The 24,767-nt window shown below is 35.0% G+C and overlaps 1 protein-coding gene across 4 annotated transcripts in view; it reads left to right on the top strand.

Moving 5' to 3' along the window:
- LOC106872261 (cyclic nucleotide-gated channel beta-3) overlaps nt 1-24,767 on the top strand; it is an 846,337-nt gene that overhangs the window by 585,303 nt on the left and 236,267 nt on the right. Inside the window, exon 1 of one of the 4 annotated variants that reach the window (XM_014919185.3) lies at nt 22,366-23,188. The exons of the other annotated variants lie outside the window; for them this stretch is intronic. The gene's annotated coding sequence lies outside the window, so the exon portion shown is untranslated. Of the gene's footprint in view, nt 1-22,365; nt 23,189-24,767 lie in introns of those variants that run through there. 4 annotated transcript variants of the gene reach the window in all.

The raw sequence follows: 24,767 nt of genomic DNA, 5'->3' as shown, positions 1-24,767 counted from the left end.
ATATATATACATATATATATATATATATACATATATATATATACGACAGGCTTCTTTCATTTTCCGTCTACCAAACCCACTCACAAGACTTTGGTCAGCCCGAGACTATAGTCAAAGACACTTGCCCAAGGTGCCACGCAGTGGGACTGAATCTGGAACAATGTGGTTGGTAAGCAAGCTACTTACCACACAGCCACTCCTGTGCCTATATATATATATATATATATATATATATATATATATATATATATATATATATATATAATATATATATATATATATATTCATCATCATCATTTCATGTCTGTCTTCTATGCTGACATGGTTGGAGGGTTTAACAGGAGCTGGCAAACCTGTGGAACCTCTGTTTTTTTACCTGTGAGGAATCTAGCAGAGGCCTCCTTCCATCTTATTTCTGACACACCACACACATCTACATGCTGTCACTCCAGCATTTCAATAATCTCACTTGTCCTTTCTTTCATTGAGCTGACATTGTTAGTGGAATCCCTGAAATTGTAGGAAAACAGTTGTGGAAGTTTTGTCAGCACCTGAAAAGAAGATTTGTGCAAACGCTTGCTAGCTAGCAGAATGCTTTGCTATGTATATATGTATGCATGTGCATATATATGTGTATATTTGTATATGTGTGTGTGTGTATTTGTATGTATATGTATATATATATATATATATATATATATATATATATATATATATATATATATATATATATGTGTGTGTGTGTGTGTATATACATATATGTATATACATATATATATGTATGTATATGTGTATGTGAGTGTGCATATCATCATATATATATATATATATATATATATATAGTGGTTGTTGCATTAAATAGTTCACATGGATAATTTTTCATTGTTTCTTAAAGTAAGCAATACTTTTTTTGTTTTTTTTTTAACCATAGCTTAAAATCCAACAAAGTTTGAAATTAGGTTTTGTCATTTCCTTTCTTCTGTCTACAGAACAGATAATAACAGGCATTTGTTTAAATTTGTCCAAAGTCTTGCAGCATCACCAAAAGTAATTTATCATCATCATCATCATCTTTAATGTCCATTTTCCATGCTGGCATGGGTTGGACGGTTTGACAGAGGTCTGGAGAGCCAACAGGTACATCAGGCTCCAATCTGATCTGGCAATGTTTCTACAACTGGATGCCCTTCCTAACGCCAACTACTCCAAGACTGTAGTGGGTGCTTTTTACATGCCACCAGCACAGGGGCCACTCAGACAGGCCTGTCATCGATCACGTTCGGATGGTACTTTTTACGTGCCACCGGTACAAGAACTAGTCAGGGGGTACTGGCATAAATAAATAAGGTTTTCCTTAAAACATTTAAATATATATATATATATATATTTAAATATATCTGTTGGCCAGATTAGTTTATAGTTTATTACACAGATAGACTCGAACATACATTAACATGTCCCTGTTTCTCTTCTTTTTTTCTCTTTTACAATTTATTTGCAAATATCCAGTCAGCTTCTCCAACATAACCTCTTTGTTTTTCCTTCTAAATTCTTTTTGGTAATACCTCTTTTGATGTTTTCCTTTAATTTTTTACACCTACAAGAATGGTAATACATAACTATTTTTATTATTATTATTATTAATGTTTTTTTCTTACTTGTTTGTATTGCCATTTGAAATGGTCGTATGTGGAAATTAAATTCTAATTTGAACTTTTAACATCTCTTTTCCATTTCTATAATTGTTAGTAGTGTTTTATATAAGATTTTATCCTATACATGCCTATAATGAACTTTTTACTTATCATCATCATCACGATGCAGCTAATCTTATGATAGAACACAGGAAATTGTTCTCATTGGTTTTGCAGTTACTGTTACTATTTGTTGATCATAATTCCTAACAGAAGCATCATGGATTTCTCTTTTTTTTTCTGTACTCTGGTGATAGGAGGCAGAGTTTTAACTCAGAACATGCAGAACTGGATCAGATACCACAAGATGTTCTTTCAACTTTGCCAATGAACTACCTTGGACTGGTGCTTTATTTATTGATCCCCAAAAGAAGGGAAAATTTGACATATCTATCTATCAATTTATCTACTATCTACTAATTTACCTATCTGTATGTACATATACTCATGTACATGTATTTTGATGTATGTATCATCACATGCTAACAAAATAGCTACGTACATCCATATATTTCCCCTTAAATGTTTCCTTTGTTTGATGACATGGTCAATAAGATTTCATAGCAGAAACCTTTCAGAACCATTTTGTCTCATTGGTACCATATCTACCACCACCATCAAAATTCTTCCATAAGCTCTACAGAATTCTTCATTTTTTGTTCTCCTTCATCGATCGTTTCTGCTACCTTGCCTCCACAATAATTCCACTCATTGATTGAAGCATTTTTTTTTCTCCTTATTCCTTTTCTTTACCTTTCTCTTATAGCCAGTTCTTTAAGAAAATATTGAAATATTCAATGCTGAAAAAAATTCCCCATCAACTTGACCAAAACAGCAGACAATTTCATTACATATTTACAAAGAGATGAAAACAGCATTATTTTCTGCAGTTTCTATTCATTTGTTATTATATAATTCTTTTAATTTAACTTCATTTGTATTCTGTCTGTTTGGGCAATGTTTGGAAAGAGAATTTTTTGTCATTGTTTGTTGTATGCATTGTTTTGCTTTGTTTTATTTGTTTCTTTGTAGTCTTCCTTTTTGATTCTTCATTATTTTTTCTTTTGAAATTTAAAGGAGATTGGTGGGATGTGCACAAAAAGAAATATTAAGTGAGAGAGATACACAGAAAATTAGTGAAAGAAAGATGAGGAAAAGGAAGTAGAATTTGAGACAGAAAAAACCCAGAAAATGAGAATTAGAGGCACAATGATGTATATATGGAGAGAACGTGATAGAGAGAAAGAAATGTATAAAGAGAGTGACAGGATATTAGTGAGACTAAAATAAAATATAGTGTTGCCAATTAACTACAGAATGTTCTAGAAAAGTTTAATGCACAATTTCTATTTGTGTAACATTAAGAAATTGTGTCTGAATCAAGAAATTTGGAATTTGAATTCAAAGTATTTTTACTTAGAAAAGTTTTTAAAAAATAGCATGTTTACATTGCTTCTATGTAATCAAGAAGTCACAGAACAAAATAAGGATAACATCAACTTCTCAAATAGTTGGTTTGACTTCATATGTCTTGATAGTGCGTTATTGAGCTAGTCACTTAAAATTCTATTTCTATCTTCTTCTAAGAGAGGAAGTGGATATTACCAGTGGAAGTTAACTCAGGTGTGTTCCAATAATGATAGATAATTAAGAGACAGTGTTTATTCTTGACAGTTAATACTGATCTTCTCCTAGCACAATCCAGCAATATAAATAGATGATGTGTGTGTGTGTGTATGTTGCATGATCAGCAAAGAAGTACAAAACCCAGAGTAGCAACAAAGACTAATATGAAAGCTATAATAAATAATTACCTTATGCTTCAATATTGAGTACTTTTTCCTTTCGCTTGTAAATTTGAGCACACATGCACACACACAGAGTCCCTCCCTCCCTTAAATATACACACACGTGCATGCATGCACGCGTATGATATAAATATCTAAGTCATGTGATTAAATAGATCATTCATACAAAAGATTCAGTACATTGGAACATAAAGTTATAGCTTTATTAATACTTTGAACATTTGATAATTATTTTAAAACCTTTATACGATTGGTAGACACTATTTATATTACACACACCACATGCACACAAACAAATAAATACATCTTCCTTTTTCTCTGTTTACATTTCAGCCCTAAGGCTGTGGTCATATATATATATATATATATATATATATATATATATATATATGTAGGGAGAATTCACAAAAAAATCAAAAGACGAAGACAGGTGGTGTAGACAACAAGCAGATGTATTAGTATAACACTCGGGAAGTGAAAAAGTCTTTAACGTTTTGAGCCTACGCTCTTCCACAGAAAGGAACACAGAAAGAACCAAGGAGAAAATAAAAGAATGTGTAGTGGCTAGCGACCTATCATGGTGAATGCTGGACAGAAGGGTCACACAGGAGATATATTTGATGAGAGGGTGGAGTAGCTACAGACTTGTGACATAGAGGGCAACTGGGAATTCCTGCAGGACAGCTTGCTGAGTGCCACAGGCCAAATCTGCGGATGGTGCAAAATCTTATCTAGACCTAGGGTGACGTGGTAGTGGGGGTAACAGGGAACTGTATTAGATAGCTAGGAGATAGATATATATCTAGCCAAGAGTGAAGCAGAAAAGAAGTTTGCCTATTTTCAGCAACATAAGGACCAAACACTTGAAGTGATTTGGATTGCAAAACAGTGTGTGAGAGAGAATTGTAATGTCATAGGAGAGAAATGTGTCCACATGGATGATACTGCACTTGCCAACTGTTGATCCAGTTGAGGGACCAGCTATCTGAATCGACAGTACCTTGATAGAATAAGCAATTAAGGATATGAAGACGGAATGCCTCCAGTTCATCAGGTATCACCGCTGAGATGCTTAAAATATTTGGCAGTGTGGGTTATGGTCCAGTCACCCATATTGTAAATCACGTGGTTCACAAAGGAGTCATACCCAATGACTGGTGTAGCAGCAGCATAGTCAACTGCTACAAAGGTAAATGTGATGCCTTAAATAGAAATAATTACAAAAGTATCAAATTTTGGATCAGGTGATGAAAGTTATGGAGAGGATCATAACCCAACTAATTAGGGAGAGAGTCTAGATGAAATACAGTTTGGCTTTGTACCAGGTAGAAGCATCAGTGATGCTATGTTTTTGGTAAGGCAGCTGCAGGAGAAATACTTAGCCAAAGTTAAACCTCTGTACTTGGCTCTTGTTGACTTGGAGAAAGCCTTTGACAGGGTCCCCAAATCCCTTATCTGGTGGTCAATACAGAAACTAGGGATAGACAAGTGGTTTGTGAGAGCTGTACAAGCTATGTACAGGGACACTACCAGTAAGGTGAAAGTTGGCAATGACTACAGTGAAGAATTCAGGGTACAAGTAGGTCCTCAGCCCCATCTTGTTCATCATAGTCCTCCAGGCAGTAACAGAGGAATTTAAGGCAGGCTGCTCCTGGGAACTCCTCTATACTGATAACTTTGTTCTTGAAGCTGAATCACTACCAGAACTAGAGAAGTTTCCGGTATGAAAGCAAGGTCTAGAATCAAAGGACCTTAGAGTTAACTTACCAAAAACCAAAGTCTTAATAGGTAGAAAGGCAGGGAAATCACAAATCCCTTCAAGTTGATGGCTCTGCTCAATCTGTAGAAAAAGCATAGGTAGAAGCTCCATAAGATATACCCGGTGTAAGCTATGGACACATAAGAGGTGCAGCAATATCAGAGGAAGGTTAATGGGAAAAATAGCTTTTGTGTGTGGAAGATGCACAAGTACAATAAACACCAAAAATGTACAGAAAATAGGCTCCATCAACTGCCAGGGGAGTAAGCTAGAGATAGGAGATAGCTTCCATTATCTAGGTAACCAAGTTAGTAGTGGAGGTGGATGCTCTGAGAGCATAACTGTGAGAATAAGAATAGGCTGGATGGTGTGGAAGTTCTGCTGTATCCAACCTATAATCCAGATGTTCCTCCATCTGACTACGGTTTCTTCCAATCAATGCAGAAATTTATGAAAGGTTGCTGTTTTGAGTCATTCAATGAAGTTAAAGAAGCCTGTCAAGAAATTTTCAATTCAAATCCGAAGGATTGGTACTTTGAGCAAATCCAAAAGCTTCCAGATCATTGACAGAAGGTCATATGAAAAATGATGGTCTTTATTTTGAAGAACAGCTGTTGTTGTTTTTGAATAAATTGCATAAAAAATCATTATTTTAACACGGCACACAAACTTTTTCCTCAACCTAGTTTTATAACAAGGCAATCAAATAAAACAATAATTTGAGATTTCTGTCAAAAGGAAAATAGTCAAATGCAAAACTTTTGGATATATATCATCTTTTTTTATTTATTTTACTTGTTTCAGTAATTCAACTCTCACCATTTTCACAAAATTAGCAAAATAGCATTGTGGAATGATGAGTACCAATGTTTTGCTTCTTCTTGACAATGCCCCAGCTCTCATGGGTTCAAAAAGCTACTTCACCTAGCCTATCTAGCAGATCTTGCTTATTGCAGTTTTCACCTGTTGCCAAATTACAGGATTTAGTCACAATGTTTTTTTGTTTTTTCATGTTTGGTATTTATTCTGTCAATCACTCATGCTGAACTGCTAGGTTATAGAGACATAAACAAACTAACACTGGTTATCAAGTTGTGGTGAGGGAAAAATGCAAAGACACACTCACACATATATATGGATGGGCTTCTTTACAGTTTCTATCTACTATATTTACTCACTAATCATTGATCAGTCTGGGAGTTGTAGTAGAAGACATCTATGGTGCTGTGCAGTGGAACTAAACCCAAAACCACATGGTCACAAAGCTAGCTTCTTAACCATACAGCTAGCCTGCACCCATAACTTACAGGCATACGCACACACACACACACACACACACACACACACACACACAGATAAGAGAGGAAAGTTATTTGCTGATTAAAATCGTGTGTGGAAAAGCATGTGGAACAATGATTAGTTAACTAGAAATTGAATAGACAGATGTCACAGGATGTTTTTTGTTATTTTTGATAATGAACTTTTATGCAAAGATATCCAGAGATCAGTAAATTGTTTGCATTTAAGGGATTTGGGCAAAAAATTTATCACTCACAAAATACAATTTCATAAGACAGTCCTTCTGTTGCAAAAACAACTCTTCCCAAAACTTGAAAGGTTAATTTCTCCAAATATTTTAGTTAAATGTCATTTGGCTTCTCTTATACACAAAGAGCAATAGCCTCCAAACTCTGAAAGGCATCATCTAATTAATGCCAAGTGAATTTCTTTATTTTGTTAAACATTTACATAGAAACTATTATGAATGCAAATTACATAACATTCATTCAGGATTGATAAAATAATTATATTTTCTGTTTCTTGCTAAACATTTTGAGTTTTCTTCATTAACAACTTTTTGCATATGTTACCGTGTTTTGTTTTGTTTATTTATTTTTTTTTTAACGAAAAAACTCAACACATGGCATTAAAGTTGCAGGTCAGGTTTTTAATTCTTTACCTATCAATTCTATTCTGCCAAAATCCTTTACTGCCTTATCTCTCATATTTATCTGATGTGTTTTCGAATACCAACAGGTTAGTAATTGTGCTGAAATACCATAGTTTAGAATTATCTTATATGTCAGCTATTAACCTCTCTTCCCACAGACATTTTCTATCAATACATATGTTTGCTTTGCTTCATTCCTGTGGATGGAAAAGGCCGGCATCAGTTACTCAATTTCTAATTTCTTGCAGGTCTCAAGTAAGACACTTATTTAAAAAAAGAAAAGGAAGAAACTCTCTCTCTAATCCATATCTGAAGAGAATGGCAGATGTCAAAATATTGACAACAGCTGCAAAACTTATAATAAATCAGCATCACAAGCTAATGCAGGAAACTATTGCCTTGATACTCATTATGCTAAAAATTACTGCCAAGTTGCTATGAAGCTACACTCTACCATTTAAAAAAAAAAATGAAAAGAGAATACTGAATAATGTAGTCTTAGATATACACTGCCTGGAAAAATGACAGGATGCTCATAGATGGAATACCTTTGATATTAAGTTTATTCAAGCAGGCTCAACTTTGTGCAAAAGAACAATAATAAGGATAAGCCAGTGGAGGGAGGGAGTTCTACAGGGTAATTTCACTTGCTAGAAATAGCAGTTAAATATCCTTCAAGTTATACCCTACTGTTAGAATAACACATTGGACAATATAGCCATAGATATATAAAAAGACAAGCTGATCTTGACTGAAAAACTTTGCCTCATAGGTTTGCTCAATCGAAAATGACCAGGGACTAAGCAACAATAACAGCAACCATTATCATCATCATTTTAATATCTGCATTTTTTTTATAAGGTCACAAACCGGCAGAGACATTTGAGTTGGTTAGATTGTAATATTTGTTCCAACTCTTTTTGCTCTGAGTTTAAATCCTGCTTAAGCCAACTCTGCTTTTCATCTTTTTGGAGTTGATTAAAAAAAGTACCATTCCTGGACTGTGGATTGGCAGTGTATTTGAGGGTCAGATGAGATGCTTTGCAATATCTGTCTTAATACTTTGCTCTCTGACAGTGACACCTACAATGATGCTAATGCTGATCTGTATTGCCCCATATCAGCAGCCTTTCTCTCGGATAAACATAAGTGAAGTTGAGAGAAGAGTCCTGCATGCATGGGCAACTACTAATCTCTTTCACAAAAGATGTTGCTCAGTCCTGTGCACACATGCAGATGCATGGTCACTCTTGACTGATGGAGACTCTATATATTTTACTGCATTGAAGTTTAATTTTGATAATTATTTCTTTTGTTACTTGATAGTTCTTGCATTTTCCTCCATTATCCACAAATATACAAAATAATGTTTACAAATAATTAATTTTTTCTACCACACATAATAAAGCATTTTTGCAAAAAGAAAGCTGATTGTTTTAACAGTAGTAAGTTCTTTCTCAGAGTTTAGTACAGGCATGGGCAATCTTTCCTGAGAAGTGAGTTGCATAAGACATGGCTTATCATCAGGTGGGTCATTCTACTAAAAAGAATTAAACACGTTATTTTCTTCATGAAATTTGGCATGCCATTCAGAAAGTCTGAAGGTTGCAATTTGCCCATGACTGGTTTATTATAACAACTTCTTGGTTAAGATTTTTGACCGTAAAAAAATCCTTCCCAGATCTTTCTCCATCAATTCAGACATGGCCAAAAAATCCTCCATTTTGCTTTTGTTTCTATGGAGTGTCGATACAATTACAGTCCACTACATCCTGTTTTTCATTATTTTAATTAATTTATATTTAGGGTTGTCTCCTCTGTCTGTCTTAACCAGAATTAGTCTTTAATGTAATAATTTTTCTTTTCACCATTATGCACATAATTTTAATTAATTAAAATTTCTTGATTCACTTCAGTAACTCTTTAGCATTCAAATTATTCTGTCAAGTGTAATGATTTTTTATTCACATTGTTCTGAATTAGTCATGCATTATCTCAAAGATTTTGAAACTTCAATGATATGATTGTTTAATTTTAAAGCAACATTGTAGGGCTGTTGTGAGAGGCCAGATCTTGCCATTCTGAACATAAAACAGGCAGAATATTTAGGTTAGATATGGTCAGTTTAAATGCTGAAGGATTAAATATTTTACTTTACTATTTTACTATTTGATTTCATGCAGCAAGTATCTTTGAGTATTTTCCCCACCATTCTTTTCAGTTATCACCTCACTCAGTGTTTAATCACTAAAATCTTATATTCTTTGTCATCATTTTAAGATCTGGCTTTAATGTTGATGAGGTTTAATACCATAGAAACATGTCTGGAGTTGTCACAGTTGTATCAAAAATCAGACAACATTGTATTTTTAATTAATATTGAGATTAGTCAGTAAGATAATCATTTTTTCCCTTATTCTGGATGTTAATTAGTTAAAAACTTTTCATCTCACTACATTAAGTACGTAAACATCCATTTTTGTACAATTATACAAAGTAATTTAGAAGTCTCTTTAGCATTTAAATGATAAAGTATCAAGGATTTTCTGTTTATTAGAATCAAAACAAAATTCGATTTCATAATGCTGAGATATATTAATTTACTTAAGAGATGACTAGATATTATATTATATTTATTTATATATTTTGTTATATTATACTTGTATTATTTTATATATTAATTTACTTCTTTAAGAGACAGCTAGTTTAGTCATCTCTTATAAGAGATGATGATCAAGTACCAGGAATTAATTTAGGTAGCAACAATATTGTTCTTATTGTTTAGTTTTAGGTGAACTCTGATCAAGCAGATCAATTGTCAAAGGAATGCCAGCTATAATCACATTGTCTTGATGTACATTACCTTTCCTGATTTAAGATGGTAGAGTGCTATGTCAATGAGATTAGGGTATATCTAACTGGTGAGTTAATTCTGTAGTGGCTCTTTTTTAACTGACAAATGCTTTATTAAATTGTACTACCAGGCTCAAATTCTCCCATTGGTTACTGGAGAGGAGATGAATATCACCAAGAGTACTACTATTAACTGAGATATCCAAACATTATCAGCACTCAGTGACCTTTCTCAGAGTTATAGTACAATTTTATGGAAGCTGGATATTTCTTTGTGTGGAGTAATACTGGTTTCAGATTTTGGTACAAGGCCAGCAATTTCAAGGGAGAGAGTAAGTTGATTACATCGACCCCAGTTTTCAACTGGTACTTATCTTATCCCCAAAAGGGATGAAAGGTAAAGTTGACCTCAGCAGAATTTGAAATCGGAATGTAAAGATGGATGCAATACCACTAAGCATTTTTCCCAGTATGCTAGCAATTCTGCCAGCTTGCCACCTTTGTAGGGAGTAATTCTTTTACTCTTTTACTTGTTTCAGTCATTTGACTACAACCATGCTGGAGCACCACCTTTGGTTGAGCAAATCGACCCCAGGAATTATTCTTTGGAAGCCTAGTACTTATTATATTGGTCTCTTATGCCAAACTTCTAAGTTACGGGGATGTAAACACACCACCATCGGTTGTCAAGTGATGTGGGGGGGGGACAAATACAGACACACAAACATACACACGCACGCACACACACACACACACACACACACACATATATATACAACAGGCGTCTTTCAGTTTCTGTCTACCAAATCCACTCACAAGGCTTTGGTCGGCCTGAGGCTATAGTAGAAGACACTTGTCCAAGGTGCCACTCAGTGGGAATGAACCCGAAACCATGTGGTTGGTAAGCAAGCCACTCAATGTTTATATTATAAGTATGCTTCAAACATATTAAGTAACATTCCAGTTAATTTTGTTTGTCAATCCTTAATTTCTGAATGGTCGAGAAGTTCATTTATAACCACATGATTCTGGACTTGATTCCACTGCATAGCACCTTGGGCAATGTCTTCTACCAACCATTGCTTCAGGTTTGCTAATACCTTGTGAGTGGAATTTGGTAGAGAGAAATTGTGTAGAAATCAGTTGTATGTGTAGATGTACAGCTTTTTGAGGAAGATATTGAACATCATTGAAAAATCTAATGTTCTTTGAATGAAGTTCTTTGTGAGATAAAGTTCTTTGCATTGAGTTATTCTTGACATCAGAAATGTTGGAATTCAGTGACTGATTCATTGGAAACCTGTGATCAACAATACTTGCTTCCAAATAGTTGTATAAATTTAAATAATAATAGGCGCAGGAGTGGCTGTGTGGTAAGTAGCTTGCTTACCAACCACATGGTTCCGGTTTCAGTCCCACTGCATAGCACTTTGGGCAAGTGTCTTCTACTATAGCCACGGGCTGACCAAAGCCTTGTGAGTGGATTTGGTAGAGGGAAACTGAAAGAAGCCCGTCGTATATATATATGTATATATATATATATATATATATATATCATCATCATCATCATCGTTTAACGTCCGCCTTCCATGCTAGCATGGGCTGGACGATTTGACTGAGGACTGGTGAAACCGGATGGCAACACCAGGCTCCAATCTAATTTGGCAGAGTTTCTACAGCTGGATGCCCTTCCTAACGCCAACCACTCAGAGAGTGTAGTGGGTGCTTTTACGTGTCACCCACACGAAAACGACCACGCTCAAAATGGTGTCTTTTATGTGCCACCCGCACAAGCCAGTCCAGGGGCACTGGCAACGATCTCACTCGAAAATCCTACGGGAGCCAGTCAGGCGGTACTGGCAACGGCCACGCTCAAAATGGTGCATCTCATGTGCCACCCGCACAAGAGCCAGTCCAGGGGCACTGGCAACGATCTTACTTGGCTTGCCGGGTCTTCTCACGCACAGCACATTTCCAAAGGTCTCGGTCAGTAGTCATCGCCTCGGTGAGGCCCAATGTACGAAGGTCTTGACTCACCACCTCAGCCCAGGTCTTCTTGGGCCTACTTCTTCCACGGGTTCCCTCAACTGTTAGGGTGTGACACTTTTTCACGCAGCTATCCTCATCCATTCTCACCACATGTCCATACCAGTGCAATCGTCTCTCTTGCACACCACAACTGATGCTTCTAATGTTCAGCTTTTCTCTCAAGATACTTACATTCTGACGGGTATTCACATTGACATTACACATCCAACGGAGCATACTGGCTTCATTCCTTGCGAGCTTACGTATGTCCTCAGCAGTTACAGCCCATGTTTCACTGCCATGTAGCATGGCTGTTCGTACGCATGCGTCATACAGTCTGCCTTTTACTCTGAGTGAGAGTCCCTTTGTCGCCAGCAGGGGTAAGAACTCTCTAAACTTTGCCCAGGCTATTCTTATTCTAGCAGCTACACTTTCAGCGCACCCACCCCCACTACTAACTTGGTCGCCCAGATAGCGGAAGCTATCGACTACCTCTAGTTTTTCACCCTGGAATGAGATAGAAGTTGTTTCCTGTTTGTTTACAGTCTTTATTGCACCTGAACATCTGCCACAAACAAAAACTAACTTGCTAGTTAACCTGCCTTTGATGTTGCTGCACCTCTTATGTGTCCATAGCTTGCACCGGGTACATCTTATAGAGTTACTACCTACTCCTTTTCTACATACTGAGCAGGGCCATCTACCTGAAGGGGTTTGTGTTTTATCTACCTTCCTACTTATTAGGATTTTGGTTTTAGCTAGGTTGACTCTAAGGCCCTTCAATTATAGACCTTGCTTCCACACCTGAAACTTCTCCTCTAGTTCTGATAGTGACTCCGCAATTAGGGCAAGGTCATCAGCATAGAGGAACTCCCAGGGGCAACCTGTCTTGAACTCCTCTGTGATTGCCTGGAGGACTATGATAAATAAGAGGGGGCTGAGGACGGAACCTTGGTGGACCCCTACCTCTACCCGGAATTCATTGCTGTACTCATTTCCAACCCTCACCTTACTGGCAGCATCTCTGTACATGGTTCGCACAGCTCTCACTAACCATTCTTCTATCCCAAGTTTCCTCATTGACCACCAGATAAGGGATCGGGGGACCCTGTCAAAGGCTTTCTCCATGTCAACGAAAGCCAGGTACAGAGGTTTATCCTTAGCTAGGTATTTCTCCTGCAGCTGTCTCACTAGAAATAAGGCATCAGTAGTGCTTTTACCTGGCACAAACCCAAACTGCATCTCATCTAAATTGATTCGCTCCCTAATTAGTTGGGCTATGACCCTCTCTGTAACTTTCATAACCTGATCTAACAGCTTGATGCCTCTGTAATTATTTGTATCTAAAGCGTCACCTTTACCTTTGTAGCAGTTGACTATGATGCTGCTACACCAGTCATTGGGTATGACTCCTTCGTGTATCACCTGGTTCGTAATACGGGTGACTAGGCTATAGCCAACACTGCCAGATATTTTGAGCATCTCTGCAGTGATTCCTGATGGGCCGGGGGCTTTCCCGGTCTTCATACTCTTAATTGCTTTATCTACCCTGGTACTATCAACTTGGATAGCTGGTCCCTCTATTGGGTCGACATACGGCAGGCTCTCTTCCTCCCATTCATTCTCTTTATTAAGCAATCTATCGTAGTGGCATCTCCAGACCTCTTTCTTTGCATCCTGATTTAGTGCAAGCGTACCATCATCCATGCGAACACATTTCTCTCCTACAACATCACTATTCTCTCTCCTACACTGTCTTGCAACACGAAATACCTCGAGTCTTTGGTCCTCACGGCGCAGAACATTGGCAAATCTTTTCTTATCTGCTTCCCCTCTGGCTAAATAAACCTGTCGCCTAGCCTCCCTTCTGGCACATTGGTACAATTCCCTGCTACCACCGTTCTTCCAGTCCTTCCAAGCCTGTTTCTTTTGTCTAATAGCCCTGTCTATCTCCTTGTTCCACCACCACGTTACTCTGGGTCGGGAGGGGACCTTACACCACCCACAAATCTGGTCGGTGGCTTTCAACAGGTTGTCCCGCAGAAATCTCCAATTGTCTTCCACGTTGTATGATGCTATATCCCCTTCTATTTCGTTAAATGCTTCAAGTAACTTGTCTCTAAGTATATATATATATATATATATATGTGTGTGTGTGTGTGTGTGTGTGTGTGTGTGTGTGTTTGTGTGTCTGTGTTTGTTCCCCCACCATCGCTTGACATCCGATGGTGGTGTGTTTACGTCCCAGTAACTTAGCAGTTCGGCAAAAGAGATCGATAGAATAAGTACTAGGCTTCCAAAGAATAAGTCCTGGGGTCGATATGCTCGACTAAAGGCGGTGCTCCAGCATGGCCGCAGTCAAATGACTGAAACAAGTAAAAGAGTAAAAGAGAGAGTAAATAAACTTCGTTTGTCTGTTCTTGATTGTTTACTTCTAAACATAAGCTACAAGTGAATATGTGTCCACCTAAAGAAGGGCCAATAAGCTCTAAAATCTGATAGTGGAGTTATCATTCTTCATGTGCCGAGAAAATTTACCTGATAAGTTTTTAAGCTGTGAGACTAGATATTTTCAAGGTTTATTTATATTATTAACAGTGGATATGGGCACATGGCTCAGTGGTTAGAGCATTGGACTTGCAATCATGAGGTAGTGAGTTGTATTCTTTAGGAAGACACTTTATTTCACTTTACTCCAGTTCATTCAGCTGTAGAAATGAGTTGCAACATCACTGGTGACAAGCTGTATCAGCCTCTGCCTTTCCTTGGATAATATTAGTGGTGTGGAGAGGAGAAGATCTTATGCATGGGCGACTGCTGGTCTTCTATAAACAACCTTGCCCAGACTTGTTCCTCAGTGGGTATCTTTCTAGGTGCAATCTCATGGTCATTCATGACCAAAAAGGGTCTATGGTTCCATATACAAACATATCTGATATACACGAAGCATTGCATTACCTTTAATTTTCCTAACTAATTGATTAATGTTTTTGGAAATTTTTGTTCAGTAGAAGTCTTGACATCTGAAGAGTTTGGTGTGCAGGGCTGTTGAATCAGGAGGTTGTGTTTTTTAAATTATTGCTGTAGGAAAGATACATTGCTCTTATTTTCCTAATCTTTCTCTGTTGGAAAATAAGATTCAAGTTAGCAGTTCGGCTTCATGTTCATAAGGCTATTATTATGAAACATCATCCATTTGTAAAATTCTTTGTTTTCCCAATTCATACAGTTTGGTTAAAGACCATACATTCATTAAAGAAAAGAGTGTAAATTCATTCTAGCAAACGATGTTGAAAAGATTTGTATTTAATTTACTCTGTCATCAATAAATAACAACTACTAGAAAGGGTAATAGTGTTTTCATTCAGCACTCGGCTCATTCACCCATATGACAGTGTGCAGACATATGCACAAGCACACAAGCTCCCACCTAGAAACAAAGCATTTTTATTATATACAACAGACAACACCTTTTGTCATCATGATACCCACATACAGGTATATGCATAAAGATACTTGTAAATGCATACAAATACACAAGCATGTACACTCAATGAATCGTTAGCATTCTAATAGTTACATATATTTATATAAATATAATTTGTATTCAGTACACGTACACCCAGATGCATATACACAACAACACACGTTGGTTTACATTAGCACATAGCCCTGCACATAATGAGAATTGTCTTCAATCACACTATTTGTCTTCATGGCACAAACGTGTGCATTCATACTCATGTGCATACACATATATCAAACATACTTGTCAAATAGCATCACATGCACATATCTATCTATATTCATTATTGTCATTATCAGTAGCATCACTATTATTGACAACAATTACAAATTGCTTGCAGTTTACAATGCTTTCATAGAACAGATAACAAGCTTGTTCTTCATGACACACACACACACACCATATACTCATGTGTGCACGGAACCACATTCTCAGATACACAAAATCTCCCTGCCACCACCAATCACCATGTATATATTGATTAGTTCATTGTAAACCTAGCTGTTCTGTTCAATAGGTTTGATTAGTTGACGTTCTTGTCGGGACAATGCTGAGGAAAGTAATACAATAAAACTGACACAAACTGAAACTTTGTCTCTTCAGAGTTGTGTGTGTATATGTGTGCTTTGTTAAGTGTTTTGCTGTGGAGAAGTATATGTGTTTAGTATGTGTAGCTTGGGAAAGTGTTTTTGATAAATGTATGTGTATGCTTATAAAAAATATGTGCGTACGTTTAATATATGTAATTAAGAATGCAAGTATTAGTGAAGGTTTGAATGTGTAGGAATCTTTCTGCTAGGTTGTCTGTCTGCTTTCTTGCCACCTACAAGTCATAAATGCAAAGGTTTACACTCATACAGAGTGAAGCTGCTTTGCAGAAATAAACATCAGTTATATAGAGCTGTGTGAACTTTCTCCATAATGATCCTACACAAATCCTGGAGTACATATCCTCTGCTGAGGTAAGATAAAACACTTTTAACACTTGCATTGTCCTTACATTCACAACCAATTGCAAATTAGCACTATTCTTGTTAGTGAAAGCAAAAGCATAACATTAACTAGTGTTAAGCCAGTGAGAAACTTCCACATACTTCTTAACCTACTCTGTATAACCAGAAGCAAAATTACCCTTAGCAAATTTCTATCAAAATTACCTACTTTGAGTCTCTATATTTTATAATAAGATGGTTATAGGTGATGTCATGATAAATGAAATTCATTTCAGTATATGCAAAGAAGGCATTACCCAATTGAAACACCAAAGACATCTCAAGTCTACATATCTGTGGTGATGGATTTATAAGTTATCTTAACTATTTGATGTTTAACTCTAGGTCTTCTCTGATCAAGCAGACCTGTGGTCAAAGGTACTTCAGCTTTGGTCATCCTGTCTTTTCTTTTAAGATTATTAGGAGTGACATAAGGAAGATTTGGTTATTATTTCTAGTGGATCGAATATCCTTCAGTAAAGACTACTTCTGTAGCTCCTAAGCATTATCTATTTCTGTGCCATTAGCCTATCCAAGCTAGCCTTGCAAACTCAACAATAATAAAAGCAACTGAACTTTGCTGATTTAATTCCCTCATTGATTCTACTTGAACATTAGGCAAGTAATTGAATGAGTGACAATTGAGGGCAAGATCTTAATATGAATATAATATAGTCTGTGTCTGAATTGATATTTCATAAAATAATAAAAAGTCTTTATTGAATTCCTTTCAGTTTTATCTTCTTTCTAAACTCATTGTTATTATTGTCATTGTCATATATGAATATTATACGAAAGCGGCTACCGCATAACATAACAAACTCTATTTTTGTACTGCACCTCCATATTCTATGCTTCAATGTGGTTATATACTTTAACCCTTTAGCATTTAAGCTAGCCATATCAAGTCCTAATATTCTATCTGTGTTATGCTCAAACAGGCCGAATTCACCTTTCACACCTATCCTACACAAGTCATTCTGAAAATAAACAATCACATTATCAAAACCTTGGAGCCATAAAATAATACATGATCAATTCAAAACACTGTAAATCAATAAGAATTACATTTGACCGAGTAATCTGAATGCCAAAAGGTTAATATAAGCAACATCTGTAAAACAGGAATTTATACAGGCCCCCCCAGATCAAAGTGGTCCATACGTTCGGAATACTGAATTTGTGCATCACTCACAAGTATTTGATAGGTTACTTCTTTACCATTGAAGAAAATCAAACCTGGGTTACTTTACAAGAACAATATCACTTACATTGGAAAACATAATATAATGTTGAGAGTGAAATGAGAATGAACGTAGATGGCAAAGACAGCTATTCTATATCAAGTCATTAAAGAGAATAGAGTGACAGACACTTCAGCAAGCTTTTATACTTGAATGTTTAAATAAAATCAGTGGTTGTGTGATAGAAGTGTTGGTGGGAGTAATGTACACATGTCAATGCTATCTAAATAATAGTTTGATAATAATCACATTGCCTGTGGATGTTTGTAAATCTGTACACTTACAGAAGAGATGGGCAGATATTCTGCACATGCATGTGTGTTTTAAGTACGCACACACACACACACACACACACACACACACACACACACACACACACACACACACACACATATATACATACATACATGTATAAAAATATCCCTTCACCAATATATGTTTTTAAAATCTCCAAAAGCATAACAAAATTACTATATAGAGAATGATTTATGTTGCATGTTTCCTCACAGAAGTAATGAAAGCAGCCCACTGGCATCATTCATTCATGTCATGTTCCTAATGAAGTGTACAGCATCCCAATGATATTATGAAACTGTATGGCAATATAACAGATTGGTCACTTAACACATAGGCACAAACATGCACACACACACAGAAATACATATTATTATTCAAGATTAAAGCGGTTAAGTTTAACACACACACACACACACACACATATATATGTATGGGGTCAGTTCATTTGATTAAAAATCCTTCAAAGCAGTGGTGCTCCAGCATGGTTGCAGGCTAATGACTGAAGCAAGTAAAAGATGATAGATAAAAGATTCTAGTTATAGTATACAACATTTCTGTTGTATAAATACATTACTTATCAGTGTTCTTAAAAGCATGAATACCAAGCTCAACATGTTTTAAAATTTTCAATCAAACTGATAAGAGTTACTGATATTTTCCTAATTCTTCTTAATTAAGAGTTGTATATTTTAATCTAGAATTAAATATTGACAGATATAGTGATAGATTGGTTTCTTTATCAGGAGAGTTTCCTTACTGCTTGATGCATGAAGTATGTATGTATGTATGTATGTATCTCTCTCTCTCTCTCTCTCTCTCTCTATATATATATATATATATATATATATATATATATATATATATATAAGCATGGCTTGGTGGTTGGGATGTTACACTCACATTCACTAGATCATACATTCAATTCCTGAACTAGGTAGCATGTTATGTTTTTGAGCAAAACTTTTCATTTTACATTGCTCTGTGGGTGGTAGAGTGTCAGAATTGTTGGTACATTAGTGGAAATGTTTTATGGTATATCTTCCACCTCTCTACATTCTGAGTTCAAATCCCACCTGCCTGGAGATGGCAATGGGAAACCACTCCAGTATTCATCCCAAATCTAGTCATGGTTGCAGTAGTTCTAGTAATTTACTTCATGGTGGCAGAGGAGTGTACAGGCCAACCCAGGTCATATAGAGTGTGCTGAAGAAGGTTCACATGCACAGGACCTACCCAAGGGCAGACCACTGCTAGAGCTAGACACACACACATAATTAAGCTGTAAATTCCTGTCTATGAGACATTTAAAAATATGTGGTTGACACTTAAATAACATAACAGACTTGACAGTATTTGAATAATGTTTTGAGAAGAATTCATTCAATATTTAACTGTGAGATCAACGGTTACCACTTACCTTTAGATTTGGAACAATATTTGAACATATTCAGTATTGAATAGTCAGAATCTAAATAAATCATCAACTATTAAGAGTTGACAGTAAAATAGTGTGTAAATTTACAAATACTTCATACCCATTTACTAATTTTGGTAAATTAAATATAAATTGAAATTAAAGATAGAATTTCTTTGGTTTTTTTCTTTTTGTCCTATAAAAGTTTATGATTCAATGCATCATTACTTAAGCTTTCCATGACTGTATTTTTTTTTTTTTAAGTACACTGCCTTTCATTTTAAATAATATTGAAAATAATTAGGAATTTACTAAAATAACTGTCATTCTTAAGCTGATGTTTGGTACATAAATTAACATGAAAATTTGGAAGTTTGTATCAAGGGCAGTCTTACGTGGATTGGCCTTAATTACATATAATATAATATTGTTGTTTATAATCAAAAGTATTTGAGCTGTAACTATCCCTTCATTTTAAAAGGGGTGTGTGATAAGAAGCTTGCTTCCCAACCACATGGTTCTGGGTTCAGTTCCACTGCATGGCACCTTGGACTATAGCCTCAGGCTGACCAAAGCCTTGTTAGTAGATTTGGTAGACAGAAACTGAAAGAAGCCCATTATATATATATATATATATATATATATATATATATATATATATATATTTATGCATGTGTGTCTTTGTGTCTGTCCCCCCACCATCGCTTGACAATTGATGTTGATGTGTGTAGATTCCTGTAACTTAGTGGTTCAGTAAAAGAGACCGATAGAATAAGTACTTGGCTTACAAAGAATAAGTCCTGGGGTTGATTTCTTCGACTAAGACCCTTTGAGGCAGTGCTCCAGCATGTCCACTGTCAAATGACTGAAGCAAGTAAAAAAATAAAAGAATATCTAAAACTGTTTTATCTAATATATGCCCAGCCTTTCTTTTTAAAAAACAGTAAGATGTAATTTAGTGAAGGTTTACATGCTAATTCTGGTAGATCAAATAACTACAATAAAGGGTCCTTCATAATATATGTTAAATACTGGTAGAAACCATCTCTTTACAGATAATTTATGGAGGGACAGAAATTGTACCAGTATGAATGACAGAAAGGAATAGAAATAGCTCAAAAGAAACTTAATTTACTTCCTTCAATTCATATCCTGAACTAAATTAGTAGCTAAATCTTTTTCTCCCCTAACCGTATTCCTCCCTAACTCCTTGGTCATGTTTTTTTTTTTTTTTCTGCAAGAGTTTAAAATCAACATCATTAGCTACATAAACATCTAGTTATCCCTGTTTTTCAATATATGAAGGTCTGAGGTCTGAAAAGGTTATGGCCTCTGTTTAACTCTCCTCTTCGGACTAATTAATATAATCACTTGAAAACAAAAGGACAAGTTTAATCGATATAATTGCCTACTCTCATACATAAGTTAATTGAGATAAATGGTTGATGCCTCTCACTTGCAATGCATTCTTTGTATTGACATAGAAGAAATACCTTTCTTCTTAACCCCATGAGACCTAAATACACTTGAATTAAGGTTTGAAAAGTAATTAACAGATGCCATTGAAATATAGCATGATAAATCTAAATCTTCAGCCTTCAGTTATGGGATATTAAAATATTATATCTTTAATATTTAGACAGGAATATGGTGGTGGTGAGCTGGCAGAATTGTTACCTCAAAATCCTTAGCAGTATTCCTTCTGGCTCTTCAATTTTTGAGTTCAAATTCCGCCAAGATCAACTTTGCCTTTCATCCTTTCAAGGGTTAATAAAATAAATACCAGTTGTGTACTGAGGTCGATGTAATCAACACCTCCTCCTCCTAAATGTCAGGCCTTGTGCCTATAATGGAAAGAATTATTATTATTATTATCATCATCATCATCATTAAAGCAGTGAGCTGGCAGAATCATAGCTTGCTAGGCGAAATGCTTGGTGGTATTTCATCTGCCTCTATGCTCTGAGTTCAAATTCCGCTGAGGTCGACTTTGCCTTTCATCCTTTCAGGGTCAATAAATTAAGTACCAGTGAAGCACTGGTGTCAATGTGATTGACTGGTCCCCTCCTCCAAAATTTCAGGCCTGTGTCTTTAGTAGAAAGGATTATTATTATTATGAGGGTAGCTAGCTAAAAGAATTATCACACAGGACAAAATGCTTAGAGGCATTTCTTCCAGTTCTTTATGCTCTGAGTTCAAATGTAACCAAGCTCAGTGGTGGGGTGGCAATGTAAGCGACTTCCCCTTCCTCTCGAAAACAAAAACAAAAAAAAATAATGCTGGCCTTGTGCCAAAATTAAAAAGAATACTTACACAAGAATTGGATTTTTCAAGAGTTAACAATGAAATGGTAATTTGTTTTTTAATAACATTATTTGCAAAGGTAAATCAATTAATATTGTTAATATTAAAGCATTAGTATTTAGTTTTACCATTTACTACTAATATTAGATAGTTATAATTTATTTCATATTTTTAATTTAATTCAATTTGAATGCATTTATCAGTCAGAGTTGATCTAGTCTTATTTACACTTTGGTTGTACTCTTTACCAAATTTAGATCTGGAGTTGAAAATTTTTTATTTCATTTATATTAAGTCCCTTCATACAGCATTAATGTCACATCAACCCTTTTCTATTCTCCTAGATTTTTGAGTCCTTGCACCCTTATATAAAATAACTTTTTAGATAATATGTGTAAATATTTACTAATAATGATTTTATACATAGACGCAAGGCTTCAAAATTATAGGAGTGGAATGAGATTGTATGATATTCATGCCTTTCTTATATTTTTATTAAGTAAAATGAGTTAATTTCAATCAGGAATTGAAACCAAATCACAGGCTTCACTTTCCAAGCAGTTACTGCCTCCTCCATGATAAGCACCTATATATTTAGAAATTATTGATTTCTTATACTGGTACAAAGTCACAAATTTGATATGGGGCAAGGGTAGCATTATGTGGCATTCATGCCTTTCTGAAGAGTATTTGCAACGTAAGTGAAATTATATTATTACAACCAGGAAATGAAAGTGTGTTGTTGTTGACATACCCTCTTCCTCTTCAACACTCACCACATATTTACTAAAATATTGACATAGTAAATCAAACAGTTATTTGTGAGGAAATCTTTTCATTTACATTTTGTTTGCATGTTATTTTCCAGGTATTTGTTGCTTCAGCTATTTATGTCAACAACACTAATAATAATTTTTTCTAAAATAAATATAAACAGTTTTAATTCTCTCCCACTCAAGTTTTTTTTCAAATCTTAAATTTAATTCAAATATATGTATTTTCCATTCACGTTTCAATAAATTCAACATCAGATTTTAGTTATATTTATAGATTTTATCTTTCACTCTGTTTTTCTTTATCCCCAAGTGATTGTTTTAAAAAGGAATTACTCTTTCTAGACTCCCCCTACCTTCTTCTCAGCTCTTCTTAGCATTCATGTGATATTCCAAGCTAGGTTCAGACGTGCCGCTTCACACAAGCATAATTCTAAGCATCTCTTTACTCGTTCAATCGCCATCAATTCGATGAGTGTTAACATTTTCTCGGCGAAAGCTGCTGTACTGAGTGTGTACGAGGTGTGGAGCTAATCACTCTCTCTGTGAGTTCTTCAATACATCTTCATCTGTTTGTTTATTTATCTGTTCATTCATTTCATTGACTCTTCCTCTCGTACTACAAATTCTACTACTATTTATACTAATAATACAACAGGTGTTATTATATCAAAGAATTTATTCTCATTATAATTGTTTCTGTCTTCATGTCATTTTTGTGATAAAATTAATTTTTTTATAATGTTCATTTTATTGCATTGTTTTTTATTGTCATTTTTAATAATTTTTTTTTTTTTTTTGGTATTGTGGAAATTACTGAAATTAATTTTTTTTAGCTGGGTTTGATCAAATAAGTACCAGTAATATACTGAGATATATTCACTTGACTATACCCAACCTTTCACACAATTTTGCCTTTTACCTTGTTGTTATTCTCATTATTACAAAGAAATCACTAATTATTGTTATTTTCATGTTGTTTTGTTATTTTTTATTGCCAACATTTCTGTTACTGCTCCAGTTATTGTACATTTATAGTTCTCATGCTTGCCGTGTTCTATTATTGCCATCATTTACAGTTTAGAGGGGAAAGGGTATGGAAGGGTCCTATTAAATAGCTTAGCTCTTCGTCCCTTTACACAGCTACTTAAATTTTGTTCTTTATATTTTCTTTTTTTTTTTAACCTTTTATTTCAATGCAACTCCATCTCAGTAACCCCATCATTTAATTTGATTATCTGTCATCATGACAATCATAATTACCAGTAATGATGATGATAAAATAATAATGATAATGATAACACAACACCGACAATGACAATGTCATTGATAATAATGACTTCTTTATAATCTGCCTCAAGGACAGTAGGTAAACAATGTTTTCTATATTTCCCAAAAGCGCTACACAAATAAAAATCATTTAAAAACACTGGTGAATGGGTATAGAAAAATCATCAATCAATAAAAGACAATACAAATCACACCTCTGTCTGTCCCATATACAGAGACAGTTAATGACCATGCTCAAATACATACGCATTCACATCTATATAAATTAGAAGTATAATTTCTTTATTTCACCCAAAGATTAATATTAGCACAGACATAGGAGTACAATGAGAGGGAGAAAATATTTTAGGGTAAAAAATAATAAAGAATAAAAACAACAATAAAAAAAACCCAAAAGTACAAGCATCGTCAAAATGATGTGCATATATATACGTATATAAATACATAGGTATATGCACAATTATGAATATATACACATGTATAAAATAATTCACACATATATATAGATATACATATATCACACACTGACACATATACAAACACACAGACACACTCATCGATGAATACATGCATGTGTGTGTAGTATGTATAAGTGTCCATAAGTATATATATATATATATATATATATATATAAATTTCTGTGGTGTGTATATATATGTGTGTAATGTATATATTTATACACACACACTTAAACATACATCACACACATACATATATTCATCTGTGTGTGTAATGTATGTATATTTATATGTATGTGTGCATCAATTTATGTAGGCATGTATATATTCATAATTGTGCATATACACTCACATGTCATTTTCACAAAAACATCAT

The sequence above is a fragment of the Octopus bimaculoides genome, chromosome 1 (genome assembly GCF_046866305.1).
Source record: "Octopus bimaculoides isolate indiv1 chromosome 1, ASM4686630v1, whole genome shotgun sequence".
NCBI classification, from domain to species: domain Eukaryota; kingdom Metazoa; phylum Mollusca; class Cephalopoda; order Octopoda; family Octopodidae; genus Octopus; species Octopus bimaculoides.
The sequence above is the reverse complement of the archived record's forward strand: the minus strand, read 5'-3'. Positions and strand labels throughout refer to the sequence as shown.